Source organism: Lutra lutra, chromosome 15 (assembly GCF_902655055.1).
Source record: "Lutra lutra chromosome 15, mLutLut1.2, whole genome shotgun sequence".
Taxonomy (NCBI): Eukaryota; Metazoa; Chordata; class Mammalia; order Carnivora; family Mustelidae; genus Lutra; species Lutra lutra.
The window spans coordinates 65022911-65039436 of NC_062292.1; the positions used below are offsets into that span (position 1 = coordinate 65022911).

The 16526-nt window shown below is 48.4% G+C and overlaps 2 pseudogenes; both read right to left on the reverse strand.

Moving 5' to 3' along the window:
* Window positions 1-7699: 7699 nt before the first annotated feature.
* LOC125085921 (cytochrome c oxidase subunit 6B1-like) lies at window positions 7700-8394 on the reverse strand (annotated as a pseudogene).
* Window positions 8395-11852: 3458 nt separating this feature from the next.
* Window positions 11853-12063, reverse strand: LOC125085922 (60S ribosomal protein L38-like; annotated as a pseudogene).
* Window positions 12064-16526: the final 4463 nt, after the last annotated feature.

Consider the following 16526-nt stretch of genomic DNA (forward strand, 5'->3'; position numbering starts at 1 on the left):
TGGAGAACGGATTCGCTCGCCCCCCTTCCGCTGCACAGGTGCATGCACACCTACCCAGGTGTGCCCCATTCTGCTCTCACACACCCACCTTCCTCAGTACCTACACCCTTCTTTCCCAGAAACCCCTGTGCAGTTCACACACAGAGACACACGCCCCTTTCCCCCGAGTATCCACATAAATGCACAGCCAGGCACAGGCTGATCCGTGGTCCACCTCTCTCCGGGTGCACACACCGCCACAGAAAAACGGGGACACCTCCAGACCCAGGGGCCCACCTGCAGGAACACGCAGCACATCCCGGCGCGCGCGCACACGCACACTCACACACAATCACGCACGCTGAGCTTCCACTGATGCTTTAAGACTCACTAATGCAGAGCCCCCAGGTACCCCAAATGGGTCCATCTGAGTGGGCAGAGGGTCGCTGGCGCCTGTCCCTGGGCCCCCGTACACGGTGCCCGCCAGCCCCGGCCTCGAGCAACACACGCCCCTCTGCTCTCCCCCGTGGGTCCCCAGACTCCACACTACACCCCGAATGCATACCTGCCCCGGCCCTCCCACACTCCTGAAGGTGTGTCTGCACCCCTAAACACCTCCCCCCTCCAGTACCTCCAGACTCCGATCCTTGCACTGCCTCTCCCCCCACCTCCACACACACTCCCGGTCTCCGGCTTCAGCCGGCTCCCCCGGGATCATCAAGGCCCCCGCCGGGGCCCCGGGCCCAGGAAAGTCCCTGGCTCTCCAGGCCCGGGCTCCGCCCCCTCCCCACGAGCCCCCGGCCGTCTGCAAAGTTGGGGGGGCACTCCGCCGTGCGGTGGGAAAACGGACCGGAAGGGGGGTGCCCCGAGCCCCCGCCCCGTCCCCCAGCAGCCATCCCGCCCGCCCAGGGGCCGGGCACCCCCGGGCCCCCCGCACGATTGTCCTCCCTTCCTGTTTCTCGTCCTCCTTTCTTTTTCTGGCAAACTTTGCCCGCGCCCCCGCGGCCCCGCACTCACCGCCGCCGCCAAGTGCCGGTGGGCTCGGCCCGGCGCCTTTGTATCCGCAGCGCTCCGGGTCGCGGCGAACTCCGTGCTCGCGGACGGGCAGCGCGGGCGAGGGCGGCGCGGAGGGGGCTCCGGAGCCGGCCACCCCCACTGCGTCCCAGACCGCTGCCTGTCCCCCTCGGGGCCCCGGGGGCAGGGGCCGGGGGATGGGGGCGCTCAGGCTCCCATGGCGGGGCCCAGGAGCACGGAACCGGGGGCCGGGAATCGCACCGGAGCCGCCGGCGGAGCTGGGAGGGGACGGGCAGGGGAGCGGGCGGGGGGCGGGGGCGGGGGGCGCGCGCTCCCGGGCGCCGCCTCCTGGCTGTTCCCGCCGTCGCGCCCCTCCCGCCGCCGCGCCCATTGTCTGCGGCCCGGCTCTTCCCGGAGCCGCCGCTCCCCGGCCGGCGGGCCGCCCCGGACGCGCGGGGCCCTCCCGACCCCGAAGGAAGGCCGCGGCCCGGCGACCCTGCCCCGAGCGGTGACCCGGGAGGCCTCCATCCCCGGCCAAGGCCCAGCCACAGCCCCTCCCTCCCGGGGCGCCTTTTTCCGACCCGTGGGTGAGAGACGAAGCCCCTGGGACCCCCGGGGATGGAGGTGTGCGTTCTTGCGGGCCACAGACCCGGCGACAGAGTCCAATCTGGGACGTGGGAAGATTGATTTCCTCCCCCACCCCCCCAGGGCTGCGAGAAGGGAGAGTAATTTCTGATTTTAATTAGTGGCAGGAGACGCTTCCCGTGCATACGGGGATTTCCCTGACACCAGCACCACCGCATCCCACCCCCCCTTCCAAAAATAATTTAATTACTCGGTGTTCTAGCTGCGAGCGGCGACCGCCCAGTCAGTATGGGACGCTCCCTCATTAACACTTTTTTCCTCCACTCTGGTTTGAGAGTAGGGATTAATTACAAAGGGAACCCTGCCCTGGGGGAGCGAGGACGCGGGAGGCGCGGGGACAGGGAACTTGCATGTAGGGGAGAGGGGTGCTCCTCCCAGGAAACCTCCAAAGGCCTATCAGGTCCTTAAGCCCAATCACACAAGCTCTGGACCCTGGGGGATTCAGATACCTTGGAGTTGGGGGTACTAGACAGAGACTGTAGGTATCACAAAATATCCCACACAATTGGGGCATTTCAGCCTTGGAGCATTTCACGGAACCAGTTGGGCTTCATGAAGTGGGCCAGGAGCTCTGAACCCACCAAGAGTCTCCCTCATCATGAAAGTCCGGGTTGTGGGAAGTCCTTATTCCCTTTGGAGTGATCAAAAGCTTTAAGTATTATTATACTATCCTATTACTGCTGGGCAACCCTGTGCTTACCTAGAATAGTAATGTTTCAAAAGGACCTTCGCCTGCCTCTCCCTTGAGGGTCCTCTCAGCATATCAACATCTTCGGACTTTCAGTCCTGATACCTTCTCACCTAACCCTGTGATTAAGAAGTCCCAAGGGGGGACGCCTGGGTGGCTCAGTTGGTTAAGCAGCTGCCTTCGGCTCAGGTCATGATCCCAGCGTCCTGGGATCGGGTCCCACATCGGGCTCCCTGCTTGGCGGGGAGCCTGCTTCTCCCTCTGCCTCTGCCTGCCATTCTGTCCGCCTGTGCTCGCTCTCTCTCCCTCTCTCTCTGACAAATAAATAAAAAAAATAAAAAAAGTCCCAAGGGAAGAAGTTTCTCAGCCTCGGTTCCTCACTCATTTGGGATTTCTGCTCCTCCCTGATGAGATTTTTTTTTCTCTGACACTGAAGCTCATCCTTCACAGTTGCCCATTCTAACCTAACCAACCGTGAGGACAGAGCCACCTTTCTCTGCACTGCTAGGGCTCAAAGCTGGAAGACCTTAGGAAACATGCACCTTCTTCTTAGCCCTTGCCTCTCCTCTCCACCGCCTCCCCATCCCACGCTACGCGTGAGCAAGTGACTCAGTACCAAGACTGCTTGCCACATGCAGGATCACCATTCTGGTACCCAAGTCCCTGTGCGAGCACAGGTGCTCGGGCCTGTCACGCACCTGGCACCAGGCACCAGGCCCCACCCGAGGTCCTGGCGCTGTATGATGGACACATGGCAGAAGAGCTGGGAAAGGGAAATCGAGGCAGAGCCGGCGTAGGGGCTCCCACCCCAGCCCCAAGCACACCCCCAGTGTGAGGCAGTGGGTGTATAATTTGACCCAGTGTTGAGGCTGCACTAGCTTCTGCATGAATATGTTCATATGACGGTAGCCTGATTCACGAGTCTCAAAAAGGCCCAAAGAATCGGAAACAGGGCTTCTAACATGGGAATTACAGATCATTCTGTGCATGGGCCCCACCTACAGCCAAAACCTAAGTCGGGATGTCAATAGATCAGGTCAGCCTGAATAAACTCGGGGTCTCCTTTCTCCTCTGCAAGGGCGAGGTTGGAGGCTTCCAATTCTACTTCTGCACTGAAAGCCCCGGCTCCTACAGGAGACGCCCAACATTCAGTCTAAGCAGGGTGATGTGTCCCATGAGGCCCTTCTCTGCGCTACGTTCCATGCTCAACCCTGGAATGGAAACCCGTCTGGATTCACAGAGGGAAGAAGTGGAGAGCCAAAGAGAAGGTCCGTGTATCCTGGGGCCCAAGGGACCTAGCCTAACTCTAGGAGGGAATAGGACACTGAGGTGACATCCAGCTGGAATTTTCCCAAGGGGCCCAACCCACAGTGAGAGAGGGAGGTCAGGAGCCAGAAGGACAGTAGAGTGGAACAGATGATGATGATGATTATTATCAACAACTTCAAAAGCACAGCTCCTAGCTTTGAGGACACGGCAGCTTTCTTAATTTCTTCCGGGCTCAATTCCTGTTTCTAGAAAATGGGACGAATAAGGTAACAGAAGGACCCCCCTCTGTATACCCATCATGCCCCCAACAATTCTCAAACTTCCCCTCTTTGTTATGTACCTTACAAGGTTCTAGTGCTTTCTAGAATCTTGCTCAAGGAAGCGGCTCCTGCCCAAACCAGAGCTCTCCGCAGTTCTTTCAGCCCCTCCCCCCGGCATGGGCCTCAGGCAGTTGCGACGGATGGAACCGGCTTACCCGAGGCCTCTCAGGAGCCCTGAAGTCTGCATGTCCAGGGAGGATACCCAAAGGCTTGTGCGGTGGCAATGGACACTCTCTAAAGGGAAGTCCCAGCTGCGGGCAGGGCCTGCTTCCGGTGAGGACGGAGCTCTTCCCGGAAGTCAGGCACAGACCACTGTGGCGAATGTTAGGTCTTCCACTCTGGTGAAAAGCAGGGCCCTTTCCCAGCACCACTGTTGAGAAAGGGGAATCTTTAGGACCTTGCTTAAACACAAGCTTCCCATCCTAGCAGGATGGCGTCAGAGCCTTTCGCTGTTGAGCGATGCGCGATTTCAGCCCACTCCCAGGTACAGGTGACCCCAGCAATGCCCACATCCTAGCCAGAACCATCACCTTCTTGGAACCCTGCTGATAAAACTGGGCACAGTTCTATCTCCCGCGATAATTAGAGCTCTTTCACAAGCACCCACTTTCCTAGAAAGGCAACTCTCAATGCTTACAAAAGTATTTCTGGATCCAGTCTATACTGTGAAACAGCTGGATTTTTTTTTTTTTTCACTTTTAGCTAGAAAGGGAACAAAACAGCAAAACATCTTAACTGGTTAAAAACTCGGTGATATCCTAGGGTTGTTGTGAAGTGTCTCTCCCTCTTCCCTAAGCTCCTGGTGTCTTTGGGAACAAGGACTGAGCCTCATTCATTGCTACATGGATGGCACAGAAGTCACTGAGTTGTTTGTTCCCTTCCCTTCTAACTTCCTTCTCTTTCTCTAGTTCTCACCTGTTCCAAACCTTTACCATCCCCTATCATCCAACCTTTATCAAGAGCGAGGTTCCTCAAACCCCATCCTGTTATCACCAATCTAAAAAGTTACCTACAATTAAACCAGTGGTTCTCAACCTTGACTGCAGATTTTAATCACCTGGGAAGCTCTGAAAACATACCAATGCCCAGGACCCATCCCAGCGTAATTAAACCAGAAATTTCCGAGGTGCACCCAACTATTGGCTTTTTGTGTGTGTGTGTGTGTGTGTGTGTGTGTGTGTGTGTGTGTGTTATCTCAGTGATTCTACCGTGAGAACCTCTGAATCAAACTCTTTCTGATCCCTTTCCTCCTTCCTTGGCAGAATGAAAGCCCCATGTCCTTGCCAAGGACAATGATCCCCAGGTTTGCCTTAGATACTGTCCCTTCCTGCGTCCACCTGTTTCCCCCGTCTCTCCTGTTTCTCACTTGGGCCTCCTGGCTCATCCTTGCCTAGCTGGCAGAACAACATCAGATACCCCCTTCTCCCCCACTCTGCAGGCTACCTTTGCTGCAGCCCTCCCTCTTCTCTCCTTCTCATCGAACCCTCTGGGAGGAGTAGATTCCTCATCACCACCTGCCCTCCTCCCTTTGCTCCTTGACTTCCTGCTTCTCACCCAACCTCTCAATCTCTCCTCCTCCTGACTTTAGACACTGATATTTCCCAGGATTCAGCCTTTGGCCCCTTTACGCCTCACCTTACAGCCTCTCCCAAAGTACTGTCATTGTCTCTCTTGTGCCTTCCATCAGCGCTTACTTATTCCTGCTCCTAAATCCAGATCCCTTTTCTGAGCATCAAACTCATATTTCCAGCACCCTGTTGGACATTTTAACTTGGCTCTTCTTTGGGGGTGATAGGATAAAGGGAACACATGGTCTTCTCCCCCCCCCCGCCCCCCCCATCCCCTTGGCTCATTCAGACCTTTGCCACTTCCAAACTTGTGTTGTTCCCTTCCAATGTACCTTCCCCTCCATGGCCAGCATGCTTTCTCTGAGAAAGAGAAATCAGATGGTCATTCCCTTGCCTCAAAAAATCCAATGGTTCCCCACAATGAGGTCAAAACTTCTTGGCACTCTGTGTAAGGGCCTCGAGTACCCGACTCACTCTGTCCTCCAGCCCTCTGTCCTGTTACTCCTGTGCCCTTAAAGCCCAAGCCTTCAACATGCAGACATTCAAACTAGCCTCATGTGTGGGTCGTTTTGCCAACTTGGGACGCAGTTACTGGTTTCTGCCTCCCTCTACCTTCATGTGGTGTTTCCTGGGCCTGAAATGTCCTCCCCCACCTTCTCTGCTCAGAAATTTCTGTCCCTCCCCCAAGATTCAGCTGTGGTCTCCTCTTTGAGGCCTCCCGATGTTCCCAAGCAAAGTTAGATGCCCCTCCCCCAAAGGGCCTCCTTTGTGCTTCCAGAGCTCTGCATTTTATGACATTGTATGGTAATTTCTTATTTGCATATCCATCTGCTCAGCTGGTCTGTGAGTTTCTGAAGTGGGAGAAACAGTGCTTTATTTATTTTCTAAATGCAGAGCTTTGCTCAGTGAACGGCACAAGACAGTAAATGTTTGTCTAGTGAAACAGAACAGAGGAGAAGAGCCTGAGAGGAAATAAACTGTGGAATATTTGATGTTAAAGGAATCTACTTGTAAGTCATAAAATAATAACATTTTGAGACTGGAAGAGATCATTCTCTATTTTACAGATGAGGAAAGGATGCAGAGGACATAACACATTGCCCCCAAATCAAACAGGAAGTTAGTGGTAACACCAGAGCTAGAATCTAGGTCTCCTGATTTTTTTTTTTTTTTAAGATAGAGAGAGGAATGGGGAGGGGCAGAGGGAGAGGGAGAGAGAGAATCTTAAGCAGGCTTCACACCCAGCACAGAGCCTGATGCAGGGATTAAGATCACTACCCTGAGATCATGACCTGAGCTAGAATCAAGAGTTGGACCCTTAACCAACTGAACTCCCCAGGCACCCTGGGTCTCCTGACTTCTCATTCAGTAATCTGTCGACTGCACTATATTAACTGAGCATCAATCATTTTATTTGAAATAAAGACACAAGGCAGTCACTCTTAGCTTTTTGTGGACTGTCGCTGTCTTTGACACTTTAATGAAAGCTATAGGTTTCCCCCAGGAAAAACACACATAGAATTTCATATCCATTTTCAGGGGTACAGGGAGTTATTGCCTGTGTGAAAGACGGTGGGAAGGTAGAAGAATCTAGAAGTGGCGAGGCAGAAGGCTAATGCAGTAGTTGAGGGGAGAGAGAGAGAGAAAGAGGGAGAGCACAAGAATGAGAGCAAGCATGTGCTGGGTTCAAGACCAGGGGGAGAGAAAGGAAAGTTCAAATTGAGAGGTGACCTGTGGGTGGGATGGTTAGAGTTGAGGAACAAAGAGGCATTTAAAATGACTCAGAGGCTTCTGCTATAGATATTAAGGAAAATGGTGATGCCATACATCAAATTATGGGCTACTGAGAGTGAGTAGGTTTGAAGGCAGATAATGTGGTTGATTTGACAGGTGTCTTAGCTATCTGCAGGCCATCAGGGTGGGGATGTCCATAGGAAGCTGGCAATAACCCAAGTACCTTCCGCATCTTCTGCTGCCACTCTTCCTCTGACCATCTGGATAATCCATTCTCTCCTGATCCAAACACCTACTTTCTGGTCCCTATCCCCTTTGCTCATCCTATTCCCTCAACATGGTGTGCCTTCTATCCACCATCACCCTGATCCAGTTCAAATGATATTTTCTCTATTCTTTTTATAGAGAATGTGGTCTGTTTAAAAAAACATAAAACAAAACAAAACAGAAAAAAACAATCACCCTGAAGCCCCTCTTCCTGGTCATACATAGTTTTAAACTTTACCAAGGAGTATTTATTATTAGTTAAGCCATGGTTCAGGATCCCAGGTTGGGGATCACCAAATGTCCAGGTCCCGCTTCACCACCCTGAGAGAAAGATGGAGGAAAGAGGAGAGCTGAGTGGAGCCAGTTCAGATATTTCCAGGAAATGTGCCTTGTTCCCAGCAGTCATCCCAGGCTTACACCCAGGATGTGGGGCACAAGGACTTTGTACTCATGCCGGTACATTCACACACAGAGACACCACCCCTTTAGTAGTCACTGCGTTCTTTCAGCAGGGAAGTCCATGTAGTTCTGCCAGCGGTTCCTTGTCTGGTTCTGGTTGAGGAAGCAGCTGTCAAAAGGGGAAGTCTGGTGGTTCTTGATTTTGGTCTTGATGTCTTCTGCCATGGTGCTGACTTTAAAGACACTCTTGCAGCCCCTCGCAGCTCAATGTGACCCTCAGCAAGGATGCCAGGGTCAGACCAGAGCGGAATTAAGACCTGATATTTTCTCTATTAAGCCACTCCTGACACCATCAGTTTGATCTGTAAAATCCCAAATCTTTCTCTGAAATTCTCATGCCATATTTTCTATTTTGAATTTCACTTATTTACATTATTAAGAAAGAGGCAGAAAAGAAGGGAAAAAGAAATAAAGGAAGATGGTACAAATAGATAACAAATAACAAGACGGAAAATTTAAATCCAACTATGTCAATAATCACATTAAATGTAAATGATCTAAACATACCAGTTAGAGGTACCTGGGTGGCTCAGTAGGTTAAGTGTCTGCCTTTGGCTCAGGTCATGATCCCAGGGTCCTGGAATCAAGCCCATGGCAGGCTCCCACTCAGCAGGGAGTCTGCTTCTCCCTCTGCCTCTCCCCCTGGCTTGTGCTCTCTCTCTCTCTCTCTCAAATAAATAAATAAAATCTTAAAAAAAAAAAAAACAACACACCAATTAAAGGAGCTTGTCAGATTGGAATGTAAAGTAATATCTAACTATATACGGCCTACAAGAAATCCCTTTCATTATATAAAAACATGAATAAGTTAAAGGTAAAAGGATGGGGAAATATATACATGCTAACACTAGTCAAAATAAGGTTGGAATGGCTATATTAAAACTAGATAGAATAGATTTCAGGGCAAAGAGTATTACTAGGAATAAAGAGGATCACTTCATAATGATAAACAGGTCAATTCATCAAGAAGACATAACAATTTGAGGGACACCTGGCTGGCTGAGTTGGCTGAGGTTATGAGTTCAAGCCCCACATTGGATGTAGAGATTGTTTGAAAATAAAACCTTAAAAAAATAGAAGAAGAAAACAATAAATTTTAGGTACTTATGTACCTAATAACAGAGATTCAAAGTACATGAAGCAAAAATCAATAGAAATGTAAGGAGAAATGAATGAATCTGTGGTTATAATCAGAAATGACAATATTTGTGTCTCCATAACTGATAGGACAAGTGAGCGGAAAATCAGTAAAGACTTGACCAACTCCATCAATTAACTTGACCTAATTGATATTAATGGAACATTCCACTCAATAACAGCAGGATACACATTCTTTTCAAGTGTGCATGGAACATTTACCAAGATAGACCATATCCTAGACTGTAAAAGAAGTCTTGGTAAATTTTAAAGGGTGCCTGGCTGGCTTAGTTGGTAGAGTACGTAACTCTTGATCTCAGAGTTGTGAGTTTGAGCCCCACACTGGATGTAGATACTACTTAAAAATTAAATATTTATAAATACATACATACATAAGTGGAATGAGATCATACAAAATATATTCTCTGATCACAGTGGTATTAAATTATATGTCAATAATAGAACAGTATCCGGAAAATCCCCAAATACTCGGAAACTAAACAACACTGTTCTAAATAATTCATGGGTAGGGGCGCCTGGGTGGCTCAGTGGGTTAGGCCGCTGCCTTCAGCTCAGGTCATGATCTCAGAGTCCTGGGATTGAGTCCCGCGTCGGGCTCTCTGCTCAGCAGGGAGCCTGCTTCCTCCTCTCTCTCTCTCTGCCTGCCTCTCTACCTACTTGTGATCTCTGTCTGTCAAATAAATAAATAAAATCTTTAAAAAAAAAAATAAAAAAAAATAAATAATTCATGGGTAAAAGAAGAAATCAAAGAGAAAATTTAAATTTTTGAACTGAATGAAAACTAAGAACGAAAAGCTGGTTCTCTGAGAAGATAAGAAAAATAGATAAATCTATCCAGACTTATCAGACAAACAAGAAAAAAAAAACACACACACAGATGATTAATATCAGGAATGAGAGAGATAATGTCACTACAGATTCTAAAGATATTAAAAGAATAATCGGAGAATTTATGCAAAACATTTGACAGCTTAGTTGAATGTAAAAGTTCCTTAAAAATGATAAAATATTGGGGCGCCTGGTGGCTCAGTGGGTTAAAGCCTCTACCTTCTGCTCAGGTCATGATCTCAGGGTTCTGGAATCGAGCCCCACATCGGGCTCTCTGCTCAGGGGGGAGCCTGCTTCCTCCCCCATCCCACTCTCTCTGCCTACCTCTGCCTACTTGTGATCTCTGTCTGTCAAATAAATAAATAAAATCTTTTAAAAAATAAAAATAAAAATAAAATGATAAAATATCAAACTCACTCAAAAAATAATAGATCCCCTGAATTACCCTATAAGCTGTTAAGCAGGTTGAATTATAGTTTAAAAAGTTCCCACAGAGGTGCCTGGGTGGCTCAGTGGGTTAAAGCCTCTGCCTTCGGCTCAGTCATGATCCCAGGGTCTTGGGCTCAAGCCCCACATCAGTTCTCTGCTCAGCGGGGAGCCTGCTTCCCCTCTCTCTCTGTCTGCCTCTCTGCATACTTGCGACCTCTGTCAAATAAATAAAAATCTTAAAAAAAAAAAAAAGAAGAAGGAGGAGGAGGAAGAGAAGAGGAGGAGAACATCAATCTATACCTGGCATCATACACAAAAATTAACTCAAAATTGACCACAAAATTAGATGTAAAACATAACTTTCAGGAGAACACGTAAGAGAAAATCTTTGCAACTTTCAGCTAGGCAAAGATTTCTCAGCTATGACACTAATAGCATGATCCATGGGGTGTCTGGGAGGCTCAGTCGGTTAATCATCTGCCTTCAACTCAGGTCACGACAGGCTACTCCCTCTCTTCTGCCTCTCCCTCTGTGCTCTCTCTCTCTCTCTCTGTCAAATAAATAAAATCTTTAAAAAAAAAAAAAAAGGAGTCCAAAATTTTTTTTAAAAATAAAAGCATGATCCATAAAAGATCATTCATCTTAAAAATAAAAGTCAGTTATATTACCAGCAAAAAAAAAAAAAAAAGGGCTTTATTCAATAACAGAGAATTGAAATTCAGGACATGTGAACTATGGCAAAATCATAAAGAAGCATGGGGCATCTGGATGTCTCAGTTGGTTAAGCCTCTGCCTTTGGCTCAGGTCATGATCCCAGGGGTCCTGGGATCCAGCCCCACATGCCACACTCATCGGGGAATCTGTTTCTCCCTCTGCCTCTCCCCCTGTTTGTGCTCTCTCTCTGTGTTAAATAAAGTTTTTTTAAAAAGAATGAACTAGTTCACCATATATTATTTTTAAGTACCATCTCATATATAAAAGCAGAATAGAAGTTGTGTGTGTGTGTGCGCGCACTTTAAATTTTTAAAATTTTGATATAGTTCACATTCAGTAAGGGACAGGTGAGGCTAGGTAGGGAGGGGTAGGGGGAGCCATGACTAGGGTCCCTCGGGGCATAGGGAACCAGGCTCACAGAAATCCCAGATGTGGACAAATTCACATGATACTTACAAGAGCAGGTTGTTTGTGCTGGTGATAGTTACAAGTCCACCTTGTGTGTTCTAAATAGACACAATATTCACAAATCTGCCCTGCTCTTCATAAGAAATTTACCAAGTTCCCTGGTCTGTATCCTATAAAAGACCTATCATTAAAACCCTCGGTGGCAGCTCCTTCTGGACCCCTCTCGCTCTAGAGAGCTCTTTTCTTTCCTTTCCGTTCTCACCCTCACTTAATAAGCTTCCACTTCACTTCACCTTTTTGTCCTCGAGATTCCTTCTTGGACTCCGTGAGACAAGAACTGTGAAACCCTGCCACAAAATCCGTGAGCCGTGTTCATTTCAACTCCTTCACTCCCAAACCTGGGGGCAGGGACTGCTTGTTTCTCTGCCTTCTCTTTGTCTGTGATAACCAAGGTATAAAGGTATCCGCTGCATGAAACCTTAAACATCACATTGTCCTTATTTTTCTTGATCTTGACAGATTTGACGTCCTTTCACCTGGCCCTGAGCAGCAAGTCCTTGATTTCTTCAATCTTGCAATGCATGGCTGCGAGGGGCATAGGGGACCGAGAGCCAGAATAGAAGCTTTTGACATTTCAATCTTACCTATTTATTTTTATTGAAGTATGGTTGATGCACAATGTTACATTAGTTTCAAGTGTGCAACATAGGGCTACAACAAGTCTCGATGTTACACTGTGTTAGCAAGTGGAGCTGCCGTCCATCACCTTACAGCTCTGTTGCAATCCTTTTGACTCTGTTCCCTGTGCTGTGCCCTTCATCCCAGGACCTAGCCATTCCACAGCAAAAGCAGAACAGGATTTTAAAACACAATGTTTGTAAAAAGAAAAGTAAAACAGAATGAGATGTTATTCAACACGATTGTCCTGAGATGCAAAACACACAAAATAATACAATGTATTGATCAGGGACACCTATATATGTCGATATAGGAGTAAAAGAAGAGTCAAATGACTAAATAAATGAGTGAATAAAGAAATCTGTGGCAGGGGTGGCAAGGAAAAGGGGAACAAGGATGAGAAAAAGAGGAGGCAGCAAAAAGGAAGACGTGGACCAGTTATTTATTTAGTGTGCCATAAACCGAGGGATTTGATTGATTATACCAGCTTAACAAAAGAAGAACAAAAACAGTTTTACTTAAAATACATTGTATTATTTAGAGAAAAACATGTAGCATAAAATGAAGAAAACAAATTAAACAGTTTTTTCAAGAGGCCAAGGAAAAGAACGGGCGGTTCGCAGAAGAAATACCAAACATCCAATAAGAATATGAAACTATTATCATCAATCTCAAATAAAGAAAACCTCAATTAAGAAAAACTCAATATTCTTTTGTACATTGAATTGGAAAAATATTTAAAAGAATGATACTAATCATTGCTATGAAGTGTGTGAAGAAATGTAGATTCTCATGTGTGTTTGGGAGAACTGTACTGATAAGGACTTTTGGGAGGGCAGTTTGGAAGTATCTATCGAAATTTTAAAGATGGGGGAACCACCTGGGTGGCTCAGTCAGTTAAGCGTCTGCCTCAGCTCAGGTCATGATTCCGGGGTGCTGGAATCCAGCTCCACGACCCTCCATCCCACAACCCCGGATCTTGTTCAGCAGGAAGTTTGCTTCTCCCTCTGCCTACTGCTCCCCCTGCTTGTGCTCTCTCAGTTAAATAAATAAATTTTTTTAAATTAAAGAGTATATTCTCTTTAATCCAGCAGTTCCATTTCTAAGAATCTACCCTCCAAAAATGCTCACACAGGTGCCCAATTACATATGCAGAGAACAGTGTGGTGCACTGCAGTATTATTCCTAACAAGAGATTGGAATTAACCTAAATGTCAGCAGGAGGAGGGTTATATGAATTATAATACGTATGTCCTAGGCAGAAGTTTAAAAAGTGAAGTTAGTCTATATGTACAGATATAAAGATATATTTATAATGTATCGTTAAAGAAAATGTAAGCAGCAGTACATACTAAGTTCAAGTCTAATGGTAAATGTACAGTATGATTTTAAATGCATGCATCTGCATGTTTATATATGTGTTTGCAAAAATCACAAAAGTCTGAAAGAATACAGACCAAATGGTTAATATGAGTTACTTTTGGGGAAGGAAGTGCAATCCAGACTTACACAATTAGTACGGAGGGGTCATACATCTACCCCCTTTTTTTTTTTAAGTAGGTGCCACACCCAGCAAGGAGCCCAAGGCAGGGCTTGAACTCATTAACCTGAGATCAACTCCTGAGCTGAGATCAAAAGTTGGATGTTTAACTGACTGAACCACCCAGGGATTCCTTAAGTCTAGGCAATTTAGTATTAGTTGAATGTGTTATGATAGGCATATCTTACTTTGGTACTTTTTGAAACACTTTTTTAAAATGAGAAACCTGGGGATCCTGAGGAGCTCAGTCAGTTGAGAGTCTGCCTTTGGCTCAGGTCATGATCCCCAGATCCTGGGATCGAGCCCCACATTGGGCTCCTGATCAGGGTGGAGCCTGCTTTTTCCCTCTTGCGCTCCCCCTGCTTGTGTTTTCCCTCTCTCTCTCTCTGTCAAATAAATACATAAAATCTTTTTAAAAATAAATAAAATTTAAAAAAAATAAAATGAGAAATCTGGGGAGCTCTCTCCCTCTCTCTCTCTTTCTCTCCGTCTCAAGATAGATAGATAGATAGACAGATGATAGATAGAGAGATAAAATAAGAAATCCCATGATTTCCAGTGAAGTGAGAAGATAAGACAAAGTTTCTGGAGGGAAATAACTTATGAGAACCCCTTCTGAAGTGTCAAATGGGCTAGAATATGTGAACAATTACATAGTCTCAAGGTAAAAATGGTAACAGGCTCTGGGTCGCCTGGCTGGCTCAGCCAGTAGAGCGTGTGAGTCTTAAACTTCAGGTTGTGAGTTCCAGCCCCACGTTGGGTATAGAGATTACTTAAAAATAAAATCTTTCAAAAAAATAAAAATAAAATAAAATGACAACAGGTGGGTGTTGGGAGGACAATTCAGCAAATTAAAGAGGAAGGTACTAAAAGCAATGATTACCTTAATATAAGCACCATTTATTGAACACTATTATGCACTAGCACTGGGGCAAGCCCGTAGCGGCGGGACTGAATGGCCTGAAATCTCTGAACATCTGTTTCCTCCGCAGAGATAGTGCAGGAGGGACGGAAACGTGACAGCCCGGGCAACGGTATGTGGAGGGTGTCATTTATTCATGTGAGGGATACCCGGGGAGAAGTGGGGTTGAGGAAGGAGAGGAGCGGTACGCCTGGCTGGGGTACACAGAGCCGCAGATTTCTGGGAGGCGTCCCAGTAAAGAGGTCCAGCTGTTCGGCAAAACCGCAGAGAGCAGCTTCCTCCCTGGCCACACCATGGAAGGCTCCTCCATACATTTGTCCCACTCTCCCTGGAATGTCACCACCACACCCACATGCCCCCACAATTCCCGGCACGTCTCCCCTCCTCTGTAGTCTATTTTGGAAGGGAGCATCTCTGTCCATCCAGGCTTCCACGCTGAGCCCCTTGGGTCCCCCGCTAGCCCACTATGTTTAAGCCCTCACCCAGCCCTACTGAATCCAGTTTAAACAGCTTTCCTCAGTCTGTCCTCTCTTCTCCATTCCCTCTGCCACTGCTTCAATACAGACTTGTCTTTACTTGCTGACCTTGCCATAGCCTTGCCTATGACCTTGCCTGTAACCTTGCCATAGCCTCCTAAAACTGTCCCTGCACAGATCTGAGCCCTAGCTCGACTCTCTTCACAACTACTCTTACAGTGACGTGTCTACAATGTCCATCCAATGGTGTGTATCTGCCCTACTAGGGAACAGCTCCCTGTTTCCCACTGCTACACGGCCCCATAGAAGCATGACCATGGGGACCTCTCCGGACACGTCCCTGCTTACCTCTCCAGGTCACTCTCCACCACTCTCCTGTCCCACTAGCCCCTTGCGTTTTATGTCCCAACAAACCACACTGCTTAGAGTGCACTCTAGCTCACAAAACCTCCTCGGGCCTCCGTGCCTTATGCTTACGGTGCCTTCTACCTGCACTGTCCCGGCTTAGGTAGGAGTCTCTGGGAAAGGGATTCTTGGGCAGGACAGCCCTCTCAGGTGCGCTCTCGGGAACACCTGTTAGGGGTAAGAGAGGCTGCAGGGAGCAGAAGGGGGAGCTGAAATGTGATCCTCTGGCCATCATGGGCGGGGGTGGGGGGGTGTCCAAGTGCAGCTGGCCTTTCTTGGCTGCCCCTGGACAGGGACTCTGTAACCTGCACCAAGGGCATTCCTGAGGAGGGCCTGGGCAGAGAGCTGGGAAGTGAGTGTCCCCATTCAGAGGAAGAGATTTGTGAAGGGGTCTTGCCAGCCATCCCAGATTTGTCTTCAAGCCCCTGCGCAGACCCGACACGCCCTTACAGTTTTCAAAACTGGGCTCGGACCTGTTCCCTCCCTTACCAGCCCCGCCTCTGAGTCCATCCTCCTCCTTGGCTGGACTCCAGTCCTGGCATGTGCTTTTCACTCTCAGGAGTGTGTGTTCACATGTCTGTCTCCCCACACCCCTCCCCGGCCACGGCCTGGTATTTCAGGACCTGGCACAGTGTCTGGCCCACGCTGGCTGTTTCATAAACATACGCTGCAGTGAGTAGAAGGGGATTGATGACGAAGGGGACAGCCACAGGGTAATAAAAGAAGGCTGGAGTTTCCACATCAGTGAGGACAAGAAGGAAGTGGTGGCTCTGGGCTCAGGGTCCTCCCAGTCCTTCCATATACTTGGGCACCAAGCCCGAGGCCCCGCTTAGGAGGCTCAAGAACCCCGGGGAAAGACAGAGCAAGGCTCTGAGCTTGGCCCAAACGGGGCAGGAGCCGTCAGAGGACTGTCGGCTGTAGGTGGCCGAGCGGCTGCTGGAAGGCAGGGGTCTACAGTGGGGGGAAGGGGAGGGCATGAAGCCACCACCAGCTCCCCATTCCTGCAAGCCGACACTCAGACGCCC